Source organism: Tachyglossus aculeatus, chromosome X3 (genome assembly GCF_015852505.1).
Source record: "Tachyglossus aculeatus isolate mTacAcu1 chromosome X3, mTacAcu1.pri, whole genome shotgun sequence".
In the NCBI taxonomy this organism is placed as follows: Eukaryota; Metazoa; Chordata; class Mammalia; order Monotremata; family Tachyglossidae; genus Tachyglossus; species Tachyglossus aculeatus.
Window position 1 is genome coordinate 28879675 of NC_052099.1, and position 13033 is coordinate 28892707.

Sequence of the window (13033 nt, forward strand, 5' to 3'; positions counted from 1 at the left end):
GACCTCTCCAAGTTCACACAACAGATAAGTGGCAGAGCCAGGATTAGAACCTAGGTCTGTGCTCTTTCCACTATGCCCCAGGCCCTTAGTACAATACTCTTAGCACAGTACATGCTCAATAAATACCACTGATTGAGAGAAGCCTGGCTGGATTCATCAGAAATGTCTGCTTAATTCTTTGAGTATCATTATAGGAGAAGAGAAAAATGATGAGGCTGAGAGATATCACTCAAAAGTGGAGGTGGAGACGGGGTGGGTAGGGAGTAGATAAATGGTAGAAGCAGTCGATGTAGACTTCAGAGGAAAGAGAGGGATGTGGGGTGGAATAGACACTGCATTGGGAGGCAATGAGAAAGACAACACCTCTCTGCCCCTCTGCTCCCAACTTTCCCTACGATCCCTATCGCGCCATCAACCCCCCAGCCCATGTCCTCCCCCTGGCCTGGAATGCCCTCCCTCCACACATCCACCAAGCTAGCTCTTTTCCTCCCTTCAAAGCCCTACTGATAGCTCACCTCCTCCAGGAGGCCTTCCCACAGTAAGCCCCCTTTTTCCTCTCCTCCTCCCCGTCCCCCCCACCTCCTTCCCTTCCCCACAGCATCTGTAAATATGTTTGTACAGATTTACAGATTTATTTCTCTATATTTGTACAGATCTATTACTCTATTTTACTTGTACATATTTGCTATTCTATTTATTTTGTTAATGATGTGCATCTAGCTTAATTTCTATTATTCTGATGACTTCATTCATTCAATCGTATTGAGTGCTTACTGTGTGCAGAGCACTGTACTAAGCGCTTGGGAAGTACAAGTTGGCAACATATAGAGACGGTCCCTACCCAACAGCGGGCTCAAAGACTAGAAGGGGGAGACAGACAACAAAACAAAACATATTAACAAAATAAAATAAATTGAATAGTAAATATGTACAAGTAAAATAAATAGAGTAATAAATATGTACAAACATATATACATGTGCTTTGGGGAGGGGAAGAAGGTAAGGCAGAGGGCATGGGGGGGAGGAGGGGGAAAATTGTCACCTGTCCACATGTTTTGTTTTGTTGCCTGTCTCCCCCTTCTAGACTGTGAGCCCGTTGTTGGGTAGGGACTTTCTCTAGATGTTGCCAACTTGTACTTCCCAAGCGCTTAGTACAGTGCTCTGCACACAGTAAGCACTCAATAAATACGATTGAATGAATGAATGAATGAATTCAGGGAAGAGTGGGAGAAAGTAAGAGGAGTTTGGGAGAGAGTAGCAGGGGAAACAGTATCACCCGGAGCTGGCATTTACAGCCACCTGGAGGACTGGACACGCTAGATGGAATCCTGTCCTGAAGCCATTCAGTTTCTCAGAGAAATTATTAATCGTATGCCGAACCTATGGCGTATCCAAGAAAAAAAAAAACGCCGCTCACTCAGCGGGAGGAAGCTCACTCTACCAGCCCCATGTTGTGGATGCTGTGGGTCAGGTCATGTTATCTGACGTCTGGCTGCTCTCCGCTTACTCCCTTTCTCCTTGTCATGTCCCGAGTATCCGATTAGCAAGAATGTTGTCACAATTCCAGATGTGTCCTCCACGTTAAGAACGTGTGTTTATACTTCTGCCTCAAATGGGATCCTCTAGGGAAGCTAATGAAACCAGCATGGCACACCTGCAGAGGGTCTGGAACTTGGTTGAAGCCATTCATGCGCAAAGCCAATGCTAGGGATATATGACGAAACCGAGACATCTTGTCCAGCTCTCCGAAGTGGGGAAGTTTGGACCATGCTTTCTGCATCATCTATAGACAGAAGGGTGATGTACTCATCACGGAATAATGTGCGCCTAAAATTCCTGATGAGATATCTTTCATATAGATGTGAAGAGCAACATCTGAGGGACAATGCTAAAGAAACTTCAATGTTTACTCACAAAATGATCCAATTTAAAATATCAGAAAACACCCAGAATAATTGAGGATATTCAGTAGCCCCATTTTGTACTTAAAATTCAGTACCAAATTGAATGGAGATAAATAATAATAATAATGGCATTTATTAAGCACTTACTATGTGCAAAGCACTGTTCTAAGCACTGGGGGGTTACAAGGTGATCAGGTTGTCCCACGGGAGGATCACAGTCAACCCCCATTTTACAGATGAGGGAACTGAGGCCCAGAGAAGTTAAGTGACTTGCCCAAGGTCACACAGCTGACCATTGGCAGAGCCAGGATTTGAACCCACGACCACTGACTCCAAAGCCTGTGCTCTTTCCACTGAGCCATGCTGCTTCTCTTATAAATGAAACAAGAGAATGTTAAACCTATTTTATTAGCATCTCTAAATAATCATGTCATTTTGCCCTGAACATGAACGGAATTTTCGTTACCTGTAGCAAGGAAAAATCCTGTAAGAAATTCCTAACCATAAGATTTTACTCAATTCAAACAGACATATTAACAACCCAAAGCATATACACTGTTTTGATAGGAATTTAAAATACATATTAAGGATTAGACATAATCCCTATTCTCAAGGAGTTTGCAATCAAATAGGGAGGAAAGAAATTTCTACAGGCAAATCAAGATGAACATATCATGTAAATAAAGTGAATTGTGACAGTAAATTTTGAATGAGACAAGTGGATGACAAGTTGTGCTGTGTTAGATATTTGGTGAGTGAATTATGGAATATTTGACCTTGAATGGGGTCTAAAAAGAGGTGATGATATGTTGGACAAGTGTTTCTACGCTTTAGAGTCATCTCTGATTGAATATAAGAGACCTCTGTGAGAGGATACTTTGGCTGAAGTGGAGAAAACAGGCTGGGGACTGTGGGAAATAAGAATGGGGATGGGGCCAGATGGCAGAAAGACTTGAAATCAGCACATAGTTTATATGTCTATTGAGTTTTGTTTCCTTTACATTTTAGAATTTGTTACCATTAATACAAAAAAAAATTTCTGTGACCTTTGCATCCAAAGATGACCACTTCCTTTCTGGACAATGACTGCTTTCACCATTACCCCCATTCTGGATCAGAGTGGGTACAATTTGGAAGTGGCACTTGTAAATAGTGAAAGAATGGGAAAGAATTACCCATAAGGTCCTCATCGATCAATCAATCGTTCAATCGTATTTATTGAGCACTTACTGTGTGCAGAGCACTGTACTAAGCGCTTGGGAAGTACAAGTTGGCAACATATAGAGACAGTCCCTACCCAACAGTGGGCTCACAGTCTAAAATTCGATGATATTTATTGAGTGGTTACTGCTTTCAGAGCACTTGGGAGTCTACAATACAGTTCAGAGATATTATCCCTGCTTTCAAGGAGCTTATATTCCAGTGGTTTACAACATAAAGGAAAAAAAACCATGGGTGACTTTTGACTTGTAGCAGATTGCCTTCCACTCACTAGCCACTGGCCAACCTAGGAATGGAATGGATGGGCCTCTGCTCGACTCTCCCTCCCAAAGCCAAGACTAGTAGAGTACTGAAAACTCTCCAGGTGTGACCCTGAAAGGGAAATCAATCAATAGATGGCATCTATTGAGTGCTTAATGTGTGCAGAGCACTGTATTAAGCATTTGGGAAAGTACGATATAATAGACCTGATCCCTGCCCTGAGTTTACAATCTAGTGAACCAAATATACAGTGATGTTTCAGACAGTCCCACCACGACACATTTGTTCAGGATGAATGCCACCACCCCAGTTCAAAGGATCCCTCCCACTGAACCATTTCAGCAACCATGGGACGAGAGTTTAAACATTTTTTAAAGCTCACAGTCAGTCTAAAGCTGTGAGAGAATTTTTTTTTTTTTTAGACAACAGGCATGGCTCTTCATCTCAGTCCTAACAGCTGAACAGCACTAGCTTTGCAAGCTTACAGGGTAGCTTGTTTGTCAAATCTCAAGTCTCTTGTGGAAGGAGTCTTCTGCGACTGTAATAGAACAGTGGGTGTTGGGGTTTAATTTGCTGAATGGAATGTCAGGCAGGGAAGAGTGAAGTTGCTGGGCAATTGCTTATTATTCCTGAATGGCAGCATTACCATGCTAATTCGAGACATTCAGCTTCCTGTCAATGTTCTCATTTCCAAGAAGCTAGAAACACGCCTTATTTGCAAAGGAGCTTTTTACTCTGTCTTCCTTCGTAACTTATCTGCAGCAGAGACATATTGTAATACATCAGAGTTTCAGAGGCTTCATTTCATTTAATCGTATTTATTGAGCACTTACTATGTGCAGAGCACTGTACTAAGGGCTTGGAAAGTACAATTTGGCAACAGATAGGGACAATCCCTACCCAACAACGGGCTCAAGTAGCTGTTTTTTAATAAAAATAGTAATAATAATAATAATAATAATGACATTTATTAAGCACTTACTATATGCTATGCACTGTTCTAAGCACTGGGGAGGTTACAAGGTGATCAGTTTATAATAATAATAATGATGGCATTTGTTAAGCGCTTACTATGTGCAAAGCACTGTTCTAAGTGCTGGGGTAGTACAAGGTAATCAGGGTGTCCCACGTACGGCTCACAGGCTTCATCCTCATTTTACAGATGAGGGAACTGAGGCCCAGAGAAGTTAAGTGACTTGGCCAAAGTCACACAGCTGACAATTGGCGGAGCAAGAATTTGAACCCATGACCTCTGATTCCAAAGCCCAGGCTCTTTCCACTGAGCCACGCTGCTTCTCTTTGCCACACAAAACCCTGGGTGGTATGCAAGCTACCCCGGTGCCAGCTTTTCCCGATAGAAATTCAGGAGAGAGGAAATGGGTTATTCTAGGATTTAGCTCTCTGAACATTATTGCCAGGTATAGATACCTGGAATCCTGAACTCCAATTCTCTGCACAATCTCTGTGACTAAATCACCTGTTGCGAAGGGAGACAACTGTAAACCTACAGAGAAGAGAAATATCCCCAGAATGCAAATTTTATGGAAAAAAAGATTATTTCTAAGGAGAGTTAAGTAGCTTTGTAACCAAAGTCAACAATGCAAATAGTTTTAAAAAGAAAAAAAAAACCTTCAAGGCTCGGGTGTAACTTTCAAGAGAAAGTCCTTCTTTGAGTTAGTGTGAAAAATCAAAAAGAAATTACAAGCTTCTGGGGAAAGAAAGGCTGGAATTGCAGTCCTGCATAACAAAATGTATGATTTAAAATTGGAAAACATGGCTAGTTTCTCTATATTCCACACTCTGTATTATTTGTGTTTTCAGCGGGCTGAGGTTTGATGATGCATTTCAAGTGATAGGCTTTTGCATCCGAATCACGAGGGTGGAGAAACCTAACCGGTTCCCCAGCAGAGAGAAAATGCATTTCTTTAATTGAATGCACATGAAGGGCAGCAGCAAGTTCTCCAAACTGACCTCCGACAGAATTCAAGGGCTTGCTGCTGGGGACCAAAGTGAGATGTTTGGCTTTACTTGAGGAGAAAGAGAAAATTCCACTGCCAATTGCCCTTATAACTACCATTCCACTGAACTTCTCTTGGGTCCTAATGAAGCTCCCCCATAGATGTCCTCTAGGGAACCAGGGTGGGGAGAAAATGTGCAAAACATTCAGAAAAATCAGCCCAAACCAACATAGCCCTGTGGAAGAGGCATAAGGATCAGGGTCCTAATCCCGCCTCTGCCATTTGCCTATTGTGACCTTGGGCAAGTCATTTCACTTCGCTGCACCTCGTCTTCCTCAACTGTAAAATAAGGATTCAATACCCGTTCTCCCTTCTACATAGACCGTTAGCCTCATGGGGGACAGGACTGTAACCGACGATTAACTTATATCTACCCCGTGCATAGAATAGTGCGTATAGTAAATACTTAAATACTGTATAATAAAAAACCAACAAGAAGAAAAACAAACAGGAGCATGTTTGAGGTGATGCAGGACATTCACTGGGAAAGTGATTCCATGAATGATATATATTAAGCATATACCGTGTGGAACACTAAGCGCTCGGGAGAGTACCCTACAAGAGAATTGGTAGAAACAATCCCTGTCTTCAGAGAGTTTACAATCTTGTAGGGAAGAGTACGTTCCTGTTTATAAAAATGGCTTCAGAGAAGTAACCTGGAGTAGTGAGTAGAGCACGGGCCTGGGAATCAAAAGGTCATGGGTTCTAATCCCAGCTCTGCCACTTGACTGCTGTGTGACCTTGGGCAAGTCACTTAATTTCTCTGTGCCTCAGTTACCTCATCTGTAAAAATGAGGATTGAGACTGTGAACCCCACATGGGACAAGGGACTGTGTCTAACTCGATTTGCTTGTATATACCTCAGTGCGTAGTACAGTGCCTGGCCCATAGTAAGTGCTTAAATACCATAATTATTATGTGCATGAGCCACACACTTGTCCACTGTCTTGAATCCTAGATTCATGCAATGTGAGATCACTCAATGAATGCAACTTTTATAGTACTATGTACAGATTATCATCAATCGTATTTATTGAGCGCTTACTGTGTGCAGAGCACTGTACTAAGCGCTTGGGAAGTACAAGTTGGCAACACATAGAGACAGTCCCTACCCAACAGTGGGCTCACAGTCTAAAAGGGGGAGACAGAGAACAAAACCAAACATATTAACAAAATAAAATGAATAGAAGAGATTACTGCGCTAAATGCTTGGGAGAGTACAATGTAACAGAGTTGGTAGCCATGTTCCCTGCCCACAATGAACTTACAGTCTTGAGATGCCCAACAGACTTTAGACCCAGGCTTTAGAGCAGTTCTTCATCACCCATTTACGATAGGAAATCAGGCATGATGTGGGGAAGTTATTTTATTTAATATAGATGCCTTGTATTTCCCCATTTTGTCTGGTTGTCTCGTTAAAAATGAAGAGATATGTTTTCTCATTTGATGCTAAAAATGTTATTTTAAAATACTGTATATGGTGAAAAGTGGCTTGCCCTTCTTGTAGAATCTCCTAAACCTTTCCCGAATGGCTTGCCCCTAGGAACTACCTTATACATGCAGGGTTCCTTAGCTTCCATTTCTCACAAATGTCTTAAAGGTGAAAGCTGACCCTTCAGGGCTTAGATAGGTGCCCTTTGCTTTTTTCTAGTCAAAAAAAATCACAACTGCTGTAATAATTTGCTCCTAGCAGTAGTCTAGCAGCTGTCTAAATTTACAAGGTCACTCCTAGCACAGCCTAAGCCAAACTTTTTAGAGACCTTGGGGTCAGGTTTCAAATAACAGCACATTCCTCCTCTAACCAAAAGCAATCCCCGAGACTCAGCACACTTTAAAGATGAATGTTCATCTTTTCTCACATTTGAAACTTCAAAGGGCCAATTACTACTAGGCTGACATGGCCTGTTCCATGATACTTCCTGTGCAAAGTGTTACCTCTCTGCACTTTGTGTTTCTATTGCTCATGTTATCACTGGTCAGTTTCTCTCTGGCAGTACAAAATTCAATACTGGGTTTCCTCTCGCTTCCCTCTCGCACTTGTTCAGAGCAATTAGCGTGTGCGTCCAAACCTAAACTTTGTTTCTCCTTCCAGTCAGAAACGTTTACATTCTCTATGATGGGAACATATATACAACAGTCAGCCTGCATGTTTAGGGAATAAGCACTAGACACCTGAAGTAAACGCTTATGTCAAGTTGCTAATCATTAATGTAGGTAATGAAACAGAATGTGAGGACTAAAAACCTTCTCCTACTGATGTTCATGTTGTAGCTTACTTTTTGATTAATACGATTCACCCTAATGACTTGAATAAATTTGGAGGGTTGCATGAATCCAGTCAATGAACTAAGTACTGGAAATCAACCCAAAGTACCTCTGTGGGTTGAACCATGAAAATTGTCATGGATTATGTATTTTACATCATGTTCTAGGAGGCTTCTCACCCTGACTTGCTTCCTTTGCTTTTCCCCGCTCCCAGCTCTTGTGTACATATCTGTAATTTATTTATATTGAAGTCCATCTCCCCCATTCTAGACTTTAAGCCCGTTGTGGGCAGGGAATGTGACTGTTTACTGTTGTACTGTACTCTCTCAAGTGCTTAGCACAGTGCTCTGCACACAGCAAGCTCCCAATAAATTCGATTGACTGAATTAGCTATATTATTTTCAGGAGACCCCAGTTCCCCAAAGTGAGAGGAGGTATTAAGGAAATGCCACTGATGAGAGGAAAGGGGAGAATTGTATAGGACAGTATCTAGGTCCTGTATATATGTATATAAGTTTGTACGCATTTATTACTCTATTTTATTTGTACATATTTATTCTATTTATTTTATTTTGTTAATATGCTTTGTTTTGTTCTCTGTGTCCCCCTTCTAGACTGTGAGCCCACTGTTGGGTAGGGACCGTCTCTATATGTTGCCAACTTGTACTTCCCAAGCGCTTAGTACAGTGCTCTGCACACAGTAAGTGCTCAATAAATACAATTGAATGAATGAATGAATAGGTCAAACCTTGAAGATAATTTCACCACCAGCAGGAAATATTTAGCAAGGCAAGTCATCTGTGTTCCTAAACATTTATGGCACTGATGACTTTTGGACCATACATGAAAGACAGGTTGCTTTGAAAAAGTTTGAACAAGGTGTATGCATTTACAAAGGTAAAATCTGTACAACATCAAAGATTGCTTAACATGGGGAACTGGGGCATTATCTCATTTCCTGACAAGAACCCAAGATCGGTGGCAAGATATAGAAGCTGGTAGGTTGGAGGAAATATGGACCTTATACATGAAAAATCTGACCTTCAAAAGTCGTATTTCTTTGTTCTTATATGGGTAACTTTGAAAAGTATTCTAATGAAGACTGAGTTGTGAGAAACCAAAGAAAATGCATAAATACACACACATATCAAGTGCAAGGCATACATATATAGGTGTCTTAGCCAGTGAATAGTTCATAGGTACTTTTATGTTCACTAGATGTATAGAGAAGTTGTTCTAAGAACATTTCTAATGAAAAGAACAAGTCAAAAAAATGCACGGTCTTAATTATAATAGTTTGCTCTTTCAATTTCATTCTTCTTCTATTTCATAATTTTTTTGCCCTTTTCTGCAGTTTTGCTATTGTTTGTTCTGCTGCAGAAAAAAGAAAGTGATGGGTGAAATCATTCCCAGTAACTTAATACCTCTAAATGGTTTATACTAAAATGGTTTGCTCTCTTTTCAGGGATTTACCTTAATGATATCATTCCAGAGGAGTCTGGTTTAGATCAAACTAGGTTAAAGATCATGACTGTCAAAAGATGATGTCATTAGATTCCATTACTAATAAAGTCAAGGGGTCATTGTGAGTACAGAAGCAGTTTGAAATTCAGGCTTTATTTTAATACCTGCACCTATCCTTAAAGAGCAAAATAAAATTTAGATCACAAAGGCATGAGCTAACCAAAACTGCTTAGAGGTATGCTACTATTATTCTCCTACATCCCAGCTTTTAAGGATCTATCCATTTTAATTTCAAATATGTTTTTCACCACAAGTTAAATGATTTGAAGCAATTCATCTTCTTTTTATTCTTTCATTGGTACCTTATGAGTCTCGGTAACTCTCAGTGCCTAGACAAATAAAGGATCAGGAATGGTTTGGCTTCATTTTAAATGAACACAAATAATGAAAACCCTAAACATTGGGAAAGTAGCCTTGTCTGGCAAAGACAGCACGGGTCTGTGTCTTCAGATTCTACCAGGATCGTTCTTCTACTGACTGGGAGGTGTCAAACCACTTAACTTCCATTATTTCAATGGAAATAATGATACCTGTCTTCCCCTAGCTCACAAGAATGCTGTGAGGACAAAGTGAGACAATAGATGTGGAAGAGCTTTGTTAAAAATAAAACTGCTTCACAAATCCAAGATAATCCCAGGTGGGCCATTACAATGAGAGCTTGCTCACTGAAACTGGTATTACTTTAAGATTAGAAGTGCTTCTTATAAAGTTCTGTATAAAGGCAGTATTATAAGATGATTCAATTTCTTAGAAAACCACACACGTTTTTATATTAGATGCCCTACTTTCACCAACAATCCAGAAATTTGGATTTATCCTCAATTGAAAGCAGGAATTAGGTGGACTGACTTCTAATACGGATTTTAAGTACCTCAAGTCATTCCGTGAATTATATGACAGTTCTAGTCCTTAATTTGCTACCCTCCGTGCCTCATTTTTCCATCTGTCAAATGGGCCAATATGAGGTAAGATTTTACAATAAAGACAATTTATAAAAATGACTAGGATGCACTTCATGCAGTTGAATTGCTATAAAAATTTCTGATATGTAGTTCTCCAGTGGTTCGCACCTGGCTGTACTGTCCAAGCCTAGAGAATAAGAGACAGAGGAGATATAGCCAGAGAAGAATCTGAAAATTCATGGAGCTGAGGTAATGTATGTTGATTACTACAAACAATTCAATATTTTACACCAGCTTTAAGAGAATGTGAGTTTTCTAAGTCACTCACAGGCAAAGTCTACTTGACCGCAATGATAATTTCCAGCTTCTACCAAGAGGGCAAATGTATCTTTACTTTGCGGTCGACTGGTTTTGGCCAAACAAGTTGAATTTATTTGAAGTTGCCCGCTATTTGAGTCATACCTTTGAACCTGATTGTCCCTCCAAATCAAAATGTATAGACTGGAGCAGCAAAAATGTGTTCAGCGCCGGGAATAGACAGTAATGAGATGTCCCAAGACCAGGCTATTGATCCAGGGATGTGTGGAGTAAGTAGAAATCTAGTGCTGCTGGGGATGAGATATAGGTTATTTAAGCCCACTACCATCCTCTCCTCATAGCAGCCTTAACTAGCTTCCAAGTTTTCTCCTCTCCCACCCCTGTCCTGCCTTCCCACTGTGATCAATCAATCAATCAATCGTATTAATTGAGCGCTTACTGTGTACAGAGCACTGTACTAAGGACTTGGGAAGTACAAGTTGGCAACATATAGAGACGGTCCCTACCCAACAGCGGGCTCACAGTCTGGAAGGGGGAGACAGAGAACAAAACCAAACATATTAACAAAATAAAATAAGTAGAATAGATATGTACAGGTAAAATAAATAAATTCACTGTGGGCAGAGAATGTTTCTGTCTGTTGCAGTGTACTCTCCCAAGCACTTAGTACAGTGCTTTGCACACAGTAAGGGCTCAATAACCACGATTGAATGCATGTCATTTCAGAGCTCTTCCAGTCAATGTCAGTATTTCCAAGAACTCAGGGCAAAAAGCAACCTCAGGAGGTTGAACAGTCTAGCCCATTCCCCTCTTTCCAGAAATCCTATGGCTAAGCCTTGTAGCTATTAGATCGTTAATATTAAATCTAGATAATTAGATATTAAAGTATACAAATGCAAAGAGAGCAGATTGATCACATGTTCTATTAATCCATATGTTTTATTCACATTGATAGCTTTCAGTTTGAAACTAATGTATGGTGCTCAGTGATTGATTAGAAGATCATCAGTTTGGGGCAGCTTTTCAGAATTATTATCTCTGAACTCCAAATCCGCTAACAAGACTGTGTAAAAAGTAATGAGTAAAAAAATTCCACAATTATAAACCTATTTTCTGGTCTCTACCAAAAGGATAAATGCATCTTTGCCTTGCAGTTGAGTGGTTATGACCAAACAAGTCCTATTAATTTGAAGTTGCCTGGTATTTGAGTCATTCATTTTTTCCCCAAGTGCTTAGAAGCTTATTTAAATGATTCATCTGGTGGCTTCTGAACGATAAACATCTCATACTTCTTCATAATTTACATAAATATCCTGGCTTCACTTCAGCTAAAACACCTGTTCAGTACTTAACCTGGTAATTTCATCTCCAATCAGCATAATTAGCATCATCTACTCCCCAAACACAGGCCTTTAACAATGGCAACAAGGCAACTCTAGGGTGTGCATTCTCTTTTCTTGATTATAATTAAAAGCCTTGTGAAATAGCATGCCAAATGAAGATTGTGACACTCGTGGGGTGTGTTGAATTGAATCTTACAACATCAAGAAATCAGAAATAAACAAATAAGGTGGGGGAACGTATTCCAGGTTTGCAGGTGATGGATTATGTATTGCAAGACAAATTCTATTTAGTAATATATTCTTTTGAAATGGGTGAACAGCACGATTGCCACATAAGGAGAGGAAAAAAAAAATCAAACTCTGGCTTATTTTAGAATTAACTTGTTTTCTCAAAGCAATTGATAAATTCAGTCTTTCAGATCACTTTTGTTGTGAATTGTATTTATTAAGTGCTTACTACGTGCAGAACACTGTACTAAGCACTTGGGAGAGTACAACAGAATTAGCAGACATAATCCCTGCCCATAACAAGTTTACAGTCTAGAGGGAGTGACAGACATTAATCTGAATAAAAGACATTGATGACAATAATAACAATAATAATGATAAGGTATTGTTGCAATACCTTCATTTCAGTGTCTGAAATTATTTTCATGTAAGAAATTAAATAATCGGGTCTCCTTAGACTTGCTTTAAAATTGTTCGGCCAATCAGATAAATACAATGCAATCACTTCCTGGCATCCATATTACAATCGGCTAAGACTTGCTTTAAAATTGTCTTGCCAAAATAATCTCACATCATAAACACATCATCATTACTGCAGAGTAAAAGGAGTCTCCAGAGATGCGCATTGACTTTGTAGAGTTCTCATTATCAAAGTATTTGTTGAGTTTAAAACAGTTGGACTAACCAATTCAACTAGCACCAAAATCTCCAGGAAATGTAGCCATTCATAGAAAAGAATGGGAGCCTTATTTGAGGATGAGAAAAATGGCAAAAGTCTTTCCCCATATCCTTCTCATTTCCCTTCCTTATCTCTTCCTCTGGCTTCTGAACTTGGTAGGGGATATTCTCTAAGAAGCCCAAATGTTGATGTTAAGCCTGAGAGTGATATTGAGACTACTAGGCCCTTGAATGAGTTAAATATCTAAGAACTGGTGGAAGTAGGATCCTGAAAACTCTAGTTAAGATCAATCAATCATATTTATTGAGCGCTTACTGTGTGCAGAGCACTGTACTAAGCGCTTGGGAAGTACAAGTTGGCAACATATAGA

At 39.9% G+C, this 13033-nt stretch overlaps 1 non-coding gene across 1 annotated transcript; it reads right to left on the bottom strand.

Moving 5' to 3' along the window:
- Nucleotides 1-3369: 3369 nt before the first annotated feature.
- Nucleotides 3370-3507, bottom strand: LOC119949053. Its single transcript, XR_005457149.1, has one exon. It is a non-coding gene; the product is annotated as a small nucleolar RNA SNORA7 (small nucleolar RNA).
- Nucleotides 3508-13033: the final 9526 nt, after the last annotated feature.